Source organism: Hyalella azteca, unplaced genomic scaffold (genome assembly GCF_000764305.2).
Source record: "Hyalella azteca isolate HAZT.00-mixed unplaced genomic scaffold, Hazt_2.0.2 contig9385, whole genome shotgun sequence".
Lineage (NCBI taxonomy): Eukaryota > Metazoa > Arthropoda > Malacostraca > Amphipoda > Hyalellidae > Hyalella > Hyalella azteca.
The window spans coordinates 215,250-234,626 of record NW_025939459.1 but is presented as its reverse complement, the minus strand read 5'-3'; the positions used below and the strand labels follow the sequence as shown (position 1 = coordinate 234,626).

General features: G+C 35.4%; 1 protein-coding gene across 2 annotated transcripts in view; it reads left to right on the top strand.

The window, feature by feature from the left end:
• The first annotated feature begins 4,596 nt into the window (after nucleotides 1-4,596).
• The window catches only part of LOC108680810 (innexin unc-9), a 46,275-nt gene continuing 31,494 nt past the window's right edge, over nucleotides 4,597-19,377 (top strand). For both annotated transcript variants that reach the window (XM_018169724.2, XM_018169723.2), the window contains exon 1: nucleotides 4,597-4,621. The gene's annotated coding sequence lies outside the window, so the exon portion shown is untranslated. The remainder of the gene's footprint in view (nucleotides 4,622-19,377) is intronic.

The following is a 19,377-nucleotide window of genomic DNA, read 5'->3' as shown; positions in this document are numbered from 1 at the left end:
ACAAGACCGTATTAATGTATAAAAAGTAAAAAAACTCAAACGATATTTGCTAATTATAAAACAAAAGTATGAAAATATCTAGTTTACTATTATATATATGTCTACATAATTAACATGTAAAACGCAAAAAAAATTCTGCGAAGCAGATATCGGATCTGGTGTTCCTCCGACCCTCGGAGCGGATATGCCAGAGTCGTTCGCCGCGGCCGCCCTCAGAGCTTCAGTCTGCCGACGGTCGTCGCAGCGGCAGGTGCGCTCGAATATCCTGCTCCGCTACTACGGCGCGCGTGACTGACTTGAGGACTTTCTCTACATCTCTCTCATGAATTATACATAAATAGTAAAAATTTTTAATAAATATTGTCTATATAGTTTGACAAATTCGACTGTTGATCTTGAATTCTCCTGCACGAATGCACACAATTTCTCGAATGGTCAGTCGGTCTACGTTATGATTTTTTCATGACATTTCAATTTCCATTTATTGTGTTTTTACTTTTTTTTTATTTTATTGTCTCCCAAATTTTCCCGATTGTTTATCGTAGCGTCAATATCATTTTGCTTTAAAATCAAATACAAGTGCCATGTACGTGTTATACATGCATTGATGAACTCAATAACTTAAAAATAAATATGATTGCGTGATATAATATGGCGTCAACAGACATTGAGTTGATTTACAGACTTTTCATTTAGACCGAAATGGCATTTTATATAATCTTTCTATTTTTAAAATTAGTGCAAATAAATTGCAATTTTGGCGTCTAAAATTCCAGTGCTATAAATCAGGTTTAGATTGACCTAAATTGCAAAAGTTCCCATAAAATGGCACTTCCGATGAAAAATGATGAACTTCGATGGTTTCGACATGTCGAAGTTCCAGGGCGGTAAATTTTATCCTCTGCCTCTTGAAGGTCAAAAAGCGTACGGCACTTCTGTCTACGAAATTTTGCCTATAATGAGAAATTTTAAGCTGAAGATTCATTGCGTAATTAAATTTAGATAAATTTTTAAAATTAACATACATTTAAAAATGTGCTGAGGTCAACTAAAAAACTTATCAACAACCATTAATTAATGATCTTTAACTAGATGAAAATTTGCACTAGCTTCCACAAACTATCTTGTCGTATTCAATTTAATTTTCGGGTAGAGACGTCATGTTAACCGAAATTTTGATTCTGCATAACTCGACTGTATCTGCATAACACCTGATCACTGAACTTACAAATACGAGATATTTGTGTAATTAAATCCGTATCTGTTTTATATCTCTGTTTTATATATTCATTTTATTAGATATTTTCATAGGTTTCATTTCCTTGCTATTAAAAAATTAAAATTTATCGTGACGAAAATTAATAATGCTCACAAAATTGAAGCGTAGAAAGAATTGCACATTATAATCCACTAATCTAATAACATGCATTTAAATAAAATTATTAATAAATAAATAACTAAAATCATTCATTGGCTTCTATCACAATTGCTCATTAAAAGATAATAACAATGTTACATAGAAATCCATGAATTTCGAACTCAGATCTTTCTCTAACATGTGAATAAAAAATATTCAAAAATCATACATAAATAAACATCAACCACCGAGCTCAACGAAATTCATAATAAAAATGACCTGCACTAGCTGTTGAGATTAACGAATCATAATCTATGTTAGTCTCAAAACCTTTATTATATTCGAGTGAGTAATGAATACGCGTGCAGGATTCTTCCTCATGCATACGACCACAGAATTGTTGATTATAATATTCAATTGCTGGATTTTGTACCTCCACCATGCATAAATATTCGTTTGACTATCAATTCCTATAATAAAAATGGTAAGACCTTTTTTCATGAATGATGTTGATGTTTCTGCATTTATCAGTTGCTTCAGCTAAAGATATGTGCGCCAAATATATAATTGTGCTATATTTTTGTACATCGTGACATCATTCGTACATCATTGTGATGACATTACTTATTTGGTACACAACTGTCTTAGAAGATCATCGTAGAAAAATTCCAAATAGAGCGCATAATATCATATTAACCAAACTTGGATACAATGTGCTTTTAAATTATTTATTATGCAGCATAAGGGTTGTCTTTTGAACATTCTTTTTAAATTACGTTAGACAATTAAAGAAAAACAAAAACTTATGATGACCATATATTAAGATTAATTTTTTTTAATCAACTGAATCTTTTCAATATTTACAAGGAAACCTTTATTGTCTTTATGGCTCATCAAAACGACTTCTATGATCAATAAATAAAAATTGTAAATCAAATAAATAAATTTAATCTCAAGCAAATAAAGTAATATAATTGTTCAAACTTAAAAATAGAATTCATTCCCATTCTGAGTCTAAAAAGTGCTATTTTACAATAAAAAATTCCGTGATACATCCAAAAAAGTATTTTATTCTAATGACATGTTATGTATTTAAATTATTTAATAACATGCAGGACGAGACTTCAATCTGATCCCTGAAATACTCCCGATGCATCTTCTTCTATTCAAGTCCAAAATAAACTTTATAACACCTTCACGTCACTGAAGTTTCCGGTAAACTGTTCTAGAGTTCAAACCGCTTTACATAATCGGTAGGCAGTCCAGCAATGACTTAAAATGCATTAATTTAAATGAAATTGCGAACGGAAATCTTGAATTATCGTTGGCGTCTTGGGATGATGAGAATTAGCGTCGGGCATCGCTTCTCACTAGCAGCCGATAATGGCGTGACCCCATCGCACCTTAAGTTCCATGCATCTCAAGTGGGAAGCTAGTGTTTAATTAAGCCAAGTGGCATGGAATCCAGGCATTGATCAGGCCCGAGAAATCGGTTTAAGAGGAGTGTGGTCCTGGGCAGGAAGAACGGAAGACAGGACCTCTGCAGACTTCCTTAAAGGATTTGTCGCCAGGTCGTTCCAGAGATTGACTGGCCAACGATTGCCGGAATCCAGAAGAATCGGAAAAGTAGTCCCCGCTTGTAAATTCTAGAAAATTTTGCAGGAGAATTCAAGCAAACACTTAAAAGGCCCTCATATATCCTCATTAAAAATTTCATGGTACTTATTCCTGAAAAGACTGATTGGACTTTCAGGTGTCTGGGAAGGAGAAAGTTCGATTTTCATGTAAAAATGTCGGTTAACAGTACGAACGCCTGGCAGAAGTTTAGAGTTTGCAATAAATAATTTATAGATAGAATTCACCATGCTTAAAAAGGTATTACCTGCAACTTATTTTTAATTCTTCAAGCTAATATGATCTAATTTTTCGTAAGGCTCATTCTAAATAATTCCTTGTTTTTTTTTTGTTTAATAGACACCGCGTTAAAGGATTTTATGACACATATCGGTTGGCGTTAAGTAATATTATTGCTATAATAGTCAGAAATTAATAGGTTTATTAATTAGTTACTTCTAACTAAAGTTAAAATGAAAAAACATATATTCAATATTTCCTCTGATAATGAAATAAGTTCTATATATCAACACGTAATAACACGTAATTTCGCCCTAAATGAGACTTCCTAAAATTTACGAAGCGTTAGTTCTTTAAACGCCCAATTCGCGCGAAAGTCCAACGCAATTAATGTGAATTAAGTAAAAGATACAATAAAGGTTAGTTTGCATAATACTTATATATATAGTATAACCTACAAAAATTTTAATGGATCTTAAAATGAAATAAAAATTGTTGAGCAAGTCTAGAGACTTCACATAAGAGTTTATTGAATTTTGAACTTTATTTCAACTGAGTATTTGGAGACGTGAAAGAAGGAAGGCGTAAAAAATATGGCAAAAACTTTTAAATTTGATATAAAATGCAGTATAGCTTCCCAAAAGATTTCCGTGGTGTAAGTAGGTGGATCAAGAAAACATATACGATATCGGGTCGCCGTCGAAACTTTCAAAAGATGGAGCCGTGCGCTGAAGGGAAAAACGGTTTCTGCGACCAATATGTGACATGCTCAATATTCATTCAGTAATACGTGTGGAGATTACGCTGCAAAAGTAGTACTAATTTAATTACTTTTTACAATGCGTTTTGGTGTCTGACCAAATATATTAGGAGTCGTATTTTGAAGACAAAACTTAGTTAAGGGATGACAATTTGCGTCTGAGTGACACTTTGGATAAAAAATTAAATTTCTCCTGCAAGCACAAAATCAGATGAAGTGAGCATTATAGATGTGAATGTCGTAAGAGAATAAAAAAAACTTTTGAATCCTAATTACTTGAGATCGAAACAAATGAAAGTCACTCATTAAGCGAAAACAAGCTATGACTAAGAATTAGGCGATCATTTAACCTACCCATGTTCATCAATTGCTATATGAATCTTAGAAAAAGCTGTCTCATTAATATGAATGATAACAAAATTAATTAATTAACCTTAATTGGAATGAATTCGCAATTCTTATGTCGAACAAATTTTGCAGTTTTATGCTAGGCAAGGGCGCCTATTCTTCAAGGTATTATATGAATATTAAAAAATCAATTTGTTTCTAAAAATTAGCAGACTTTCTATAAGACAATGAAGAGCGCATTGTTCTTCGCGCACGGCGAAGCCTAAACAGCCGTTCACTCAGCAACGGATGAAGTTTTGAAGGTGAGTAAATATGCCTTATTCATTTTGTTAAGTATTATACGTATAAACATTATTTTGACGCATGCAAGCTACGAACGTATTGCCTGTAATAATACCACATGAATATTAGTTTTATTGCAAGTAATTACATATGTCGTCTTGGACAAGTTCATTATCTCGAGATGGATGAGAATCCTATTTTATCCCAGGTTCTATTAAACTCTTTTGTATTTGGGATTTCTTTCCTTGATTTTGAATTTCTTCTATATCCAACAGTGAATAATTCAGATCCTGGAACGCCTCGATTTTGAAGTTGCTTGCAATCGGCTAAAATTGATTAGAGTTTCTCGTCGACTTTTCTAAAATTCGTTTTTATCCAGCATTGGAATTTAATTACATGTACTTGACGAGACGTTCATTCCAATATAAAAAATAATACTTTTATCACATTTCAATTGAGAAACGATCTCTGTGTCCTTCTCGTGAAGAAACATCTCCTAAAACTCGGAGAAAAATAAGCTTCAAAACTAAATTTTCTAAATATCAGCGTAGCAATAAATGAGGGATCCGTGTTTTATTTTACAATGTTATTAGTCATGATTGCTGATCTTTTGAAATTCTAGCATCGCGGATATACATGTTGCGCTTCGTATTTAATATGATCTGAAACGTTAGAAAAGTATACATGTTTCGCTCCGTTGCAATTTATTATGATTTGAGACGTTAGAAAACTATGTACAGGTTGCGCTCCGTTGCAATTTATTATGACTTGAGACGTTAGAAAAGTATTTACAGGTTGCGTTTAAAAAAGTATGTATTTGAGACGTTAGAAAGGTATGTTCGTTCATGGAATGCTCGAACTTCATACCATCGAATGAGTCGGAATGACACAATTTGGTGCGACGGTCATGGAAACTATTATTTTTTGAAGTAAGTTAAGGACTAGTTATTCTTACATTGGCTGTGTGAAAAGGACTTGAAACTGCGAGCCTAAAAATAATTAGAATCTATATTTTCTTTTTTCAAGTTTATAAAACTACATCAAAATTTTAGGAGCTTCATTGTGAAATGATCATCTTAAGTTTTAAAAGCAATAAGTTTCTAATCCAATGTAAAAGTAATTTAATCAAATATGAAAAGACGAGTTGAAGCCTTCCAATATCGCGCAAGCTTCAAAACATCTCAATCAAATATCCCTGCTGATGATATCAGGAGTCCACGGAAACAAATACGTTACAAACTTAACAGAAACTTTTGTAAATATCTGCACTCGATCGATCGTAAACTGAGGGGAATATTCATGAGCTTATTCTTTTGGCTTGTTATGAAAGAAGTGTATCTGTAAATGGCAATCTTGATGCCACCGAACTTGATGGGAGTTCTCATGGAGAATGTTTAGACTTGAGACGTTGGACGGGCAAAGGCGTATGGTAATCTGGCAGTAACCCTAGACCAAACTTTGATACAAGGCTTATTGATGACCCTGCAACGGGTGCAAGTTTGGCCTCTTCCGATGCATTCTTTACAAAAGCGGGTCAACGAGAACAAATAAATTGAATGAAGAAATCTTTTCGTGATGGTGAAATCATGGCATGTTTTTGAAATCAACGAAGAAAAACTGAAAAAATATGAATGAAAAATGGTTTTCGAAAAATTTTCAAAAAAGTTGAGACACATGAAAACGATTAAGGCACAAGTGTAGCAACCAAATTTGTCAAATATATACGCAATTGTACTCCATCTTACGCATTAACACTACTCGTATATATACGAGCAAAAACTTACATAATTTATCCGACGACGACTTTAAAATGTCTGCAGAAATTTCATATTTCCACCAAACACTGAGACACTTGAATATAAGTAAGAACCCCAGTTCTCCTTGTCTGCAGAAGTGAGAGCTTTTGAGAGCTTAGAGGAAGAGCTCTGCGATACCGCCAGACGGGAACTAAGATAGGGATAAGAAAATGCCGAAAACTTTTATTTACTCAAAAAGAAGAGTCTTCATGAAAGATTATTTTGCGAAGATGTCAGTGCCCTCAGTGCTGAAATGTAGCATTTTGCAACAAATCTTTTTTTAAGCTTCCCATTATGTATTATATACGAAATTGTTGATTAATTTTCGCCAAAAGTCATTTGACGAACAGGTTTTTTGAAAGTTGAATTTCGAATTTTTTATTATTAATAAAATTTCATTTTAGCAGTTGAAGCCCAATCTTTTTCTTGAAATCAAAGAAATCGAAGAACTGAAAATGGTCTACTATTGAAATTGTAAGGAATTTTATTGATGCATCGTTACCGAAAATGACGACATTTTGATTTCCAAAACCACAAGGAACTAGACAAATTCTTAATTTATAGTTAACTCACATCTGTATAAAATTCTGTTACGTATTCAAGAATATAAGAAAAATTTAATAATTTTCAGTCCTTTGTGTTTCATAAATTACAGATACGAATGCAAATAAAATATGCAGTATGAAACATAAGAATAATTATTTCATCACAAATTTTTCTTCATATATCAATTAATATCTTAAACCGAAATTATTTTTTCATTTACTAGAACAAATTTAAAGAATCTCACCAGTCGCTGCTGTTGAGATTCTTCCCACCTTGCAACACCCAAGTCGGGAGCGTCCATATTTTGCTTGTGTTTTAAAGCCGCCTCCAAATTCACAAGGGATTCACAAATTTGTGACATTTAAGGATGACGGCATTCATCATAATATTATTATGCATTGGGTATAATGCCGGGAGATTTTCGGCGACGCCGTCTTTGTAAAGCTGCGAAACGTGTAGAGCGAGTGAAGCATCAACTCAATTCTGGCTTAAATCTTTTAGATTCCGAAATAAATCTCCAAGACTCAGACAAAAATGTTCATGTTACGAGAAAAAGGTGAGTGTCAAGACTCGAATTTTAAATATTTTTAATCGCATCTCGTAAACTCAAAATTAATTCACATTCCCTTTATTAGTGAAAATTCGCACGGTAAATTTTGGAGATTCTTAATCAACTCAAAAAGTTTCGTCATTATAAGATTAGTTAATCGAACCTAAAATAATGGTTAAAACATTCAATAAAAACAATTTGTTGTGCCGAAAATTATCTTTTTCGAGTATGATATCATGGAATCTAGGTATAGAAAAGCGAGAGTCAAAATTTTTGGGCAAAGTATACAAACAAGATATCACTTACATTTTCATAAATTCCATACCTACAAAGAACATTTCTAGCCTGGAAAAATAGAACGCGAGAAACAAGAGCTTTAAATTTTTTATAGGTACTCGACTTAATAAGGTAATAAGAACCCGAACAAAATCTCAGCCTTCTCAGACAACTGGCAGATCTTCCTGACATAAAAATGTCACCGCGTAGCTCATCTCAAATCTTCTACTAGAGGAAATTACAGCCTTCCTCTGTGGCAACATCGCCCGTCGGGTGCTCAAGAACGCCGGATACTTGGTTCCAGAATTTCATGGGTAGATTCTGGTAATAAAGTCACAAGATAACTTTTATTTGTGAGAGAAATTATTGCGAATGCATGAGCGTGAGGTGATACGGTGTTTTTAAGGGAAATTATTGCAAATGAGTGCAAGTGGTCCGACGGTGTTTATGTCTAGGTTATATTAAGTTTAACTGATGGAAATAGTTCACGGCTCATATCTGAGAATGAAATCAAGCAAGTAAATTTGCGTCCCAGTCTTGAATTATTATAATGAAAATAAGAGCTAAGAGCTAAATAATGATGCAGTGAGCATCATTCACAATAACTACTTCACAAGAAAAAAACTACTACAAGAATTACTACAAAAAAATACTACTAAAAACTACAAGAACTACTTCACATGAAACAGAATCGAACTCGGAAAAATAAGAATTTTATAAAAAATTTTACTTGTTGACGCAGCCTGAAAATATTGTCTGATCTCAATATCCGAACCAATAGATAAGATATTGCTTTTCGTTACTGTTGTAGGAAAAGCTTATTTATCCATGACATTGTATTGAATAACGCATCACATGTTATAGAGGCACTCCGTCATAACGCCGGAGAAATGGTCGCACCATCTCCGTTCGGACACCACAACACGCTCTTGAAAAATGGCTCGGACAAATGATGCCGCTGTCAAAATTCAAATTTCTAGTCCATCCCATGCAGAAAAAAATAATCATGGACACGTCGAACATCAGCTACTAGGTTACCGCGGTGATCAGCCGAACGAGAGACGATGATCACTTTTGGCTGCCAAGAGATCGCGCATAGATGTTTTTACGATGAAAAGTCAATTTAAAATAATTCCAAGTCTTCTTGGAGATGTAATGCTTCGGTGAAAATGATTCAATATTCAATGCAGTAATGCTTTGGTGAAAATTATTCAACATTCAATATTAAGAGACCGTTGTGTCTCACTTCTGAAATGACGTTTCTAAATATTCCAACTACACTTCAACATCATTCACGAAAAAAGAGCCCATTTCAATTTTTAATGATTTTTGATGCCGCTTGAATTATCTGTTCAATTTCATACTTATTTCCAGCGTCCAACTTGTTGAAGTAAATCAATACTATATCCCGTGAAAAAGTGATCATTTTCATTAACGAGAATTACAAGAAGAATTCCCTCCTTCAAGACGCATTACGAGACTCCAACGTTCGGTCGTTCCACTCGAGTGGCAGCGGGACTGCCGTTGTTCTGCGTGGCCGACGCAGTGGCGGAAACCGAGGCCATACATAAGCATGGGGGCATTCGGCGCTCCTTTTTCCCTCGTGAAGGCTGCACGAAAAGCAGAGACGACGCAACGGAATGATGTTGGGTACTTGCGGTACCTAGAGGGTCTATTATCTGCATAATTAGAGGTTACTTTAGTGCCGCTTATATGGCTTAGTGACTATATAAATGTTGGTACTTGTGGCACAGAGAGGGCTCATATTAGCTGCATTATGTGAGGTTACTTGCGGCACACAGAGGGATACTTATCTCCATAAAGTTAGTTACTTGCGGCACATACAGGTTTTATTAGCAGCATGATGTGAGGTTTACTTGCGGCACCCATTTGGCTAAGCAACTGCATAAATTTTGGTACTTGTGGCACGGTGAGGGTTCGTACAAAGCATTGTACAGTGTTCGCCAAAAGTCCCTAAACCATTTCAATTTTAACTAACTTTTCTATTTTAACAGTTATATGCATGAAATTTTAGTACCATGAAGTCAATGCAATGGAAATTGATTTTTTATCACAAATTTAATTTTATTTTTATCATAAATTTACTTTAAGTAAGCTTTAGAAACTTGATCGTTAAGTGTGAAAAATAACATCTGTCATCCAATTTCTGCTTCATAAGTTGCAGCTCTTTCGATTACCTCTGCCATGACCTTTTCCAAAGTTTCTGGGCTTATTTCTTTCATTTCTCTAGTGATGTTTCTCTTCTGCTCCATTAAAGATTGCGGCTTGTTGGCATAAACCTTTTCGTTTTCCACAAAAAAAAATTCTGGGCTAGTGAGATCAGGTGAACGAGAATTATTGAGCCTTGATTTTGATAGTAAAATTTTACAATGTGTTCATAGGACGGTACTGAATTTCTCCATAATTAATTTCCAGAATCTTAAAAAATAAAAAATAATAAGAAAATACAAAAAAGTTAAGAAAATGAAAATATTAAGGAAATGAAAATATTAAGAAAATCAAAATTTATTAAGAAGTTAAAAAATATTATAAAATGAAAAGGGTCAGTGACTTTTGACCCACCTTGTACAAAGTGGTAAGTACTTGGGTAACTGCTTAATAGAGACCACCCGAAACATTTTACTTGCAAAGAACAGAAAGTAGAGTAAAAAGAGCTCTAGCAGCACCAAAGGTCAAGAAGAAGATATGCAAACTGTAATTCATTGCAGCGATACAAGATTATGCAAGAAAAACATGCTAGGTAGCACATTCCTCAACGATGATAAAAAAACGTTCTGGACTGTAAAACTATGGTAGATCCAGAACGATGGAAAATAGACTCCACGTAACAAACACTGCAGAATGATCGAGTAAAGACAGACGAGATTGCAGAGGATGAAGAACGTCTGAGAAGTGGAAATCTATATAGCAGAGACAGTAGAACGTTAGAGAAGAGACGCTGGAGTTTGGACAAATTACAAGGAGACGGGGAAGAGACAGTCGAGATTGCAGAGTCGACAGGCCTTCAGAGGTGAGACAGACTATATAACAGAGACTATGTATCGTTAGAGAAGAGACCGTAAAAACAGCAAAGACCCCGTAAGGAGTGAGAAGATGAGCTCCAAACTGCAGAGACGATAGAACGAAAGAGGAGGGACATTCCAACGACAGAGAATACAGAACGACAGAGAACAGACGCTCGGGATTTCGAAGACCGCAGAACGACGGAGAATGGACGCTCCAGATTCCAGAGTACAGATACAGCAGCACGATGGAGAAGAGACCGGCTCCAGATTTCAGAGTACAGACACAACAGAACGATGGAGGAGAGACTGGCTCCAGATTTCAGAGTACAGACACAGCAGAACGATGGAGAAGAGACGCAGAGACAGCCGAGATTGGGCCAGGCTGTGGAAAGGACCAGTGGAGCGACCGCATCATTTGTCTCGGGATTGACGCAGCCTCAGCGCTCGGCGACGCGCTAACGGGCTTCTCGGCAGGAGGCGCTCAGGCTCGTAAAGGGGCACACAAAGTGAATTAGTGGTCCCTGGAATAGTGCGATACAGGACCCGCCTTTAAATAATATCCTTGAATATGCTTCAACTGCAGCCAAAAATTATACTCGTTAAATGTACATGTATTTATCTAATTCTATAAAATCAATTGATGTAGCAATTGATATAGCGTAGCCTTAAGTTCATGCGTTATTTCCGGTAATTTTCAATCCGTTTTCAATTTTTAATAGTAAAAATTACAGGTTTGTGCAAAATCCTATATTTAAGTGTTCTTATTTTGATACCCGAAAACCATAAGTACAAATATTCTAGTAGTTAAAGTGGTTAATAGAGAATTTTATCGCAACATAATCCAAATGCTGAAGCGCGCATCTCTGCATGAAGCGCCGGAAATTTGAAAGCTTAAATAGGAAGCGAAAACGAACTGTCACTATTACATTGCATGATGCATGGCCTAAACTGTGTACAAATCTTCAGGAATAAAATGCAAAGAGATGCATGTTGGAAACCATGTACACTTGTACAATATTGTGAATTAATCACAAATTTAATGATTGTATGCATATATTTATTTAACAAGCAGCACGAACTGAAGCGTTAGTGCGTGGCGTAGCACAGCCTACACCATCACGTTGATATCTCGCAGTCCCACGCAGCGCCGGACGTAACAAGCGTCTTTCATCAGAATATATTATGCTATTAGACTATTATTTGTGGGTTTTCATTCGGTGTCAACAATTAACTTTGCATTACAAATGTTTTACAGTTAGAGTAAAATGTGCTTCAGGTTCCTTGCAGAAATAATCCATAATTACTTTTAAAACAAATATATTTTTCGTCGAGGCCAAATGTTCAGCATTTGTGATGTCAGATACGATACCTTGGTAATATATATTCGTAGCCTGGGAGTTTTGCGTACGATTGGTTAGAAAATTTATTCAGCGATTACGACCTAGCGTTCAATTTTCAAGGGGTTTGCAGAATCAGTCGGTGTATATGTTACACTACTAATCAAATTTTGTTATCGTGTTCATTCATTCATTCATTCATTCATCGTGGATTTCATTTGTTCAGAGATACGTCCAGATATTTTACAAAAGAGGAAAGACTGAAGTTGTTAATCGTTGATGCACCTTTTGGAAAATTTATAGGCACGTTTGGCTTGATGCTCACCCTAAATAAGCGCCCCATTTTTTGTATCTATCTCTGGCTCACGGAATTTCGTTTACTGATATTTTCATTTTTTACAGATTTTTCAACGTTTATAACTCAAAATTCAGTGAAGTAGTCTACCTCTCAAATAGAATTTAAATTTCAGCGAAGAACACAGCACCGCTTTCAGTGTATTGTATATATATCATATTCAGTGTATATATATCATGACTACCACTTCACACATCATTACTCATGAATTCTACGCATTTATCATCATTACTTCCAGCAAGACACATCAACTATTGAACTATAATCGCAAATAATCTATTCATTCCTCATCATTCCCTGCAGTATGACACTACATCTGTTGAATCTTGGATTGCTATGCAGGATCTACCCGACCTCAGTTCGCAATTCCGGTGTTCACAACGAGTTAAACTCTTCTGCTTTGATCTGACTCCAAAAGATCTTGTTATAATAATTAGTCAGTCGTCGAAGATCCAAAACTGATTTACACTAATTATTTACTTTATTTCACTCAAATTTTCAAGCCTCCCAAAAGTTGACCATCGAGTTTATTAATGTCACTTGCAACGTTAAAATTTTGCCACCGTGAAAATCGATTACGACTGGAGTTAAGACCTACGGGCGGTAAACTGGCTACGAAACGCACTGACACCGAAATTTCGAGTGAACAAAGAAATATTGGGCTAGCAAACATCTAACATAATTTCGACTACACAAACTCCAAAATGTAAACAAATGAAATCTCACACCATCATTTGAACAACTATCACTAAAAATTAAACACATTTTTCATTATTACCTCTAGCACAACACTTCATCATTAGAACTATCATTACAATGAATTTTACTCATTCCTCGTCATTATCTCCCATCATGATTCACCATTAAACTTTCATTGCCAAGAATACTACCAATTTATCATCATTACCTCTATTTTGACTTGTCATTTGAACTTTAATGGTGAAGAATGATACTCAATCTTCATCATTACCTTCAACACCCCAATTCAATTTCAACACCACAATTCAATTTCAACACCACAATTCTATTTCCTCCTTTTTGATCATTACTTTCAGCGCAGCATGACACATCATCATTTGAACTATTTCTGTCAGGAATGCTTGCCGCCCGAACTTCATCATTACCTTGAGCACAACACATCATTTGAACTACTATCGACAGATATGCTGCTCATTCCTCAGCATTACCTCTAGAACCGCACATTATTTGAATAAATTTTGCAAAGAATGCTACTCATTCCTCATCATTACCTCCAGCGCAACACATCATCATTTGAAATGATTATTCTCAAGCCAGTTTCGACCTCAGCCCGCCACTCGTAAACGGACGACATAGCGCGCTCGCCGACATAAAAGTTCCTTGCTCTGCTGTAGGCATCATTTTTCGTGTCACTGATTTTATGTTGGCACTGAGATGTCCTTGGTGAAAGAGAGAGAAGGACCATTGTTATTGTAATGGAGGACGAGAGTTCGTAAGTGCAACCCTTGTTCCAATTTGCCCAGTATTTGTCTCTGGTTTGGTCCTGAAGAAAGCAAGGTTCGTAGCCGAAGGCATTGCCGTCCGAAATCTTTTATCCTGACATTTTCTTCTCATGTCGACAACAAGCATTCGACCAAAATACAAGGTTGAAGAAAAAACCTTAGGGATGATTATGTTTTGAAAATAGCATTTAAAAAAATTACCTAAAAAAAGAGAAAAAATAATCATTATTAGTCCTAAAAACAAATACTATTGAAGGCTGAAATATTTCACATTTCGATAAGACAACCTGGTTTCAGTAATCAATCACAGTTTATGATAAAAAAAAACTTTATTGCTCCCAGCCTGCGTAATCAACGAGTTTAATAAAATGACAATTAATGCGAAAATTCTACGAAAAAATGACTTACGTTTTAATCATGGTATCGCCAACTGTGCATTAGTGTTTATGGTTCCCAGCATGCGTCTTTTTATATTTAGGTTGTCTAAAGCCCAACCAATTTTTCAATGGAAGTTCTTATCATAAGGACGTGCACAAGTTACTCCTGTGGTTAAATTATTACATTGACATTTATTATCTTTTCAATTGATCGTGATTACATATGGATTCTGAGAGTCTGTCGTTGTGGAGGGTGAGCTGCTAAAAATTTCATCATGTCGTTTGAAAATCACGTGATGGAGGCCTTTTGCGTGCATTTTATTCTAGCAATTTTTTGCATGTCAAATTCACATCTTGCTCTGTTGCCAAATTCAGTTTAATTCTCATGCAATATGGCGTAATTTGGTGGATCGTCAATTTTTGGATCGTCTAGCAGAGTACGAACGTACCTTTGAACTTATTCATCTCATGGTTGCCGTAATTCCAAACCTGGTCAGACCTCAATAAACTGATGAATTTGAAGCATTTAATTTTCAAGTTTCACTCCTTAATTCTCATTCTAAACTCGGTAATGTTTCCAATCGACGTTCTACGAAGAGCATCGACTCCAAAAACGTTCGAATCTTAATCTATTTTTTCAGTGAATAATAACTAAAATACCTGAATAGGTATTAAAACGATCTTACGCCAGCTGAATAACGCAACAGTCCAACGTCAACTAGCGGCGTCATATAACTTCCAATAACCATGCATTTTCATATCCAATTTTTGGTATTAACTTTTTGAATACTAGGTACCCTAAAATTATTGTATTGTTTTGTATTTACCCATTGTATTTAGTTAACCAGGCACGGCAGTTGTGCACAGCAGTTGTGCACAGCAGTTGTGCACAGCTGTACTCTGGTGCACAGTAGCCTTAGCCTCTGAGGGGCTTCTCCGGATTAGCGCTTCTTGCGACCCTCACAACCCAACCCTTCCTTCTCATCCCGCCACCTGACCCTTTCCTCTCATCCCGCCACCTGACCCTTCCTCTCATCCCGCCACCTGACCCTTCCTTCTCATCCCGCCACCTGACCCCTCCCTCTCATCCCGCCACCTGACCCTTTCCTCTCATCCCGCCACCTGACCCTCACATCCCGCCACCTGACCCTTCCCTCACATCCCGCCACCTGACCCTTCCCTCACATCCCGCCACCTGACCCTTCCCTCACATCCCGCCATCCCGCTAGGATGAGAATATATATAGAACACATATATAGAAAATATGAGTAAGTTTCCATTTCTAAGTAAGCCATTTTAATTAAAATCATGATAATTTTGGAACCAATATGGATGTTAAAACACCAAAAGCTTTATCAGTATTTTTGACCTGAAACTTGCAAGACAGTTTTTATAGAAGGTAGAAGAAAAACCAAATATTTTCAAAATAAAGTCTTGCCAAAATGCACTCTGTAATCGCAAGAGGTGAGAGAATGTCTATTTTCCGCCTCCTAATGGCTTGTTTTTGACTGGAACGGCTAATTCGTATGCACGAAACTCTTAAATTTAAGTGAGCGCCGTTCGTGCAGTCAATAGACGCGGGCGCATGCCAAACAAAATAAGCAAGTCACCCTTCGCAAAAATAGTCTTCAGTCTAAAAAGTTTTTGAATAAATGTGTGGGGGTGAAAAAATGGGATGAGGTTGGGTAAAAAAATGGGATGAGGTGGTCAAATTATTGTATAACAGATAATTACATTTTCAAGTATTCGAAAGCATTAAAAATTTTGCAGCTGTTACAAATGTTATTCATGTACATGCCTGTTACCTTATTACTACCGTCGAAAACATCAACATTTTTGTCTTCAAATAAGGACGTTCAAAATAAATGCTATCGTGTTTTGACTCATCGAAGTGTCAGTACGAGCCACTCGGTGTTCGTAATAAAGTTAAAGTCTCCAATGAAGTAATACAATTTGCATTTTTCTTGATTAAATTGCATCAGGATAACACGTTAACAACAGTGTTTTCGTCTCGCTGTAGTCAAAGCTGTAATTTTAGACCTGGCTTCATTCTAATACTTATAATTATTTTTGATAGGAAAAAAACAAAATTGCGGAAAATTAAAACAAATTTTAAAATTTTGGATTTGCGAAAACAACATTGATTTATTTCGAAACTTGCATAATTTAGTTCAATCACATTTTCGATGAACGTGTTATGGCTAAAAAATCTCGAAGAGTTGTGAAATATTTATTTCAATGACGGTTCTTATACGATAAATTTTTCATCTGAATAATTGCTGGTCTATTCCGCGTTATTACTTCTTTTCAAATGATGTATCAAGAAATTTCGAAACTGTTCTCCTGCATTCCCTTTATAACTGAAGAACCCCAACAGGTTATATAGTAGAATAAAGGTAAGAACTCGTTCCGAAATTATTAGGGAAGCGTAAATATAAATGACAATACTTTTAATTAGTTTTAAATAACAGCGAATGCGGTGACTAATTACAGGTTTTTCTTAACAACAAAAAATTTTCTGCAAATCCGTACAACTTTCGCTGAGTAGTAAAAAAACTTCTATAGAGTAGCTTATTCATTCCCATTGATTTCACACCAACAATCAGTACCAACAACAAACTGCAGAGAAAAAAATAAACAAGAGAAATTAAAAAAAATGTCCAATACTGATTGAAAGATTGGAAGAATACACAAAAATTATAACCCCATAGATCCACAAAACGTTTAAACTCAGAACCTGAAATATGGCAGGCAAAGAGGCGAACATGGAGGCGTATTAGTTAATTAACCGTAATAAACTCGTCTAAATGTAGCCTGTAAGTCACCGAGCATTAAAATTGCAGTTTTTTGCAGGTCTTAAACTCAGTCTTATTTCATCGCAGCTCAAAGCCTTACTAGATACTTTGCTTTTACTTATAACGTAGATAATTTAGATAATTATTATGTAGAAATGTAAATAATTTAATAATCATTAAAAACTCTAAAGATGAAAATGCATGAACAATCAGACTATTTTAGAGAACAATCTTTCGAACATTTAATTGAGAATATGTATCACCACGAGTTCAGGTGGTACCATAAAATTAGTATATTGATTGAAAGATTATTGATTAGTATATTAGTATATAGATATAATGATTTGTATATTGATATTGAAAAGCAGACCTCTCCCCCGAGTTACTCGGACGCGGTGTACACATGTCTCGTGGCGTCCCTGTACCTCAGGGATCCATTACCGGACACCGCTCTTTCGTCCTCAGGAATGATGCGGATGTTCCTATTGATGATGAGGTAAAATCTATGGGTTCACCAGTGTTGCGCTTGGAAAAAGTCTAATGAATTGATTATTAATTAATTATTATTGATAATATTAATTATTATAAAAATTTAATTATAATAATTATTAATATTTTAATTATAATATTAATTATATTTGAATTATTTATCTCATGTAAAAGTTATGGCCTGGCATGGTAGCGTTGCCCAATCAATCATCAACTCTTCCTTCGTGAACGTTACTGCGAGTAAAGTTGAGTCAACTTGGAATCCTGATCATTTCAAGAAAGTATTTGTGGATAAGGTTAATGTACTTGTGGATAATACTCTTAGTACCGCGGATAACGAGGGAGTGGGTATCGTCGGTATAGGGGCAAAAAAAATATAACTCAGTACTCACTGCAGTGAGTGACAGAGAGCGCATTTTCTCGTCGACGAAACCGTGAAAGTATTAATGTCACTTATTTGCTTAAATCGCAAGTTGACTAAAAATTTAAAAGCAAAGAATAGTCCACAAAAATTCATATCTTTATAGAAAACTTTTCGGAGTCCAGCTCCATCGTCAGTTCGTAGAATCTAGAACATACATAGAAACACATACAGTTACTTTCTTGAATGCTTCAGTAGATCGTCTGGCATGTTGGCGGATAGCATAGGCTATCCGCCAACAACTAACTGTTCAGACTCATCAAAAGAAACTTCATAACTTAGGCATCCACAACGAAATTCATCCCGTCAACCCTGATAAAGTTGTGTTTAACTACAGTTCCTTTAGCTTGGAACCCCGCGTTAAATTTTTGCTCGCATTTGACCTTGATTTTTGTCTGCCCGTTTTTAAATTGGACTTCTATAAATTTTTCTTAGCCTTTGAAAGACTCGCTCTTAGCATTAAGAATGTTCCTACTCCTAATCGTCCTGAATTTTTAGGCAACCTGCAAAGTTTAGCGTACCGGCATTTTTAAGGCTTCAAGTCCTATAAAGTTTTCTCCTCTGTATTCCAACCTCGTGACACAATTTTATTGAAAGGCCTAGCAAAAAATAAAGACCTAGTTATTTGTAAACCTGATAAGGGCAAGGGTGCTGTTCTTGTGGATCGTAGTCGCTACAACAGTAGCCTAAATGCAATCCTCACTGATGCTTCCAAATTTGTTGAAATCACAGATCAGATCTCTAAAACAATTTTGAAAGTTGAAGACGAAATCAATAATTTTTTGCGTAAACTTAAAGATTCTTCTGCCCTTTCACCTGAAACTTATACTAAACTTTATACCTCTGGTTCTTGCCCTGGTGTTTTGTATGGCTTACCTAAAATTCACAAGTTTGATTTTGCTTCTAAGTTTCAATTTCGACCAATTTTTGCCGCGTATAATACTCCTAGTTTTAAACTTGCTAAATTTTTGGTTCCGGTTTTAAACTGTCTTACGACTAATCAGTATACTGTTGATAATTCCTACATGTTTGTGAATCGCTTGAAACATTTTACTGACGTTCAGGATTTAACTATGGCCTCCTTTGACGTAGAAAATTTGTTCACCAATGTACCCCTTCACGAAGCAATTGAAATTTGTCTCAATTCTCTGTTTAAAAATGTTAACGATCTTGTGTGTGGTTTAAACCGTAAATTTTTTTTATTATACAGAGGTTTTCGCATTTGCTCAACATACCAGGCTATGCATGCTGAATTTGAATTTTTAAGAAATATTTTCTCGCTCAATGGTTTTCCGGCAAGTTTGGTGTATACCCAAATCAAGAAATT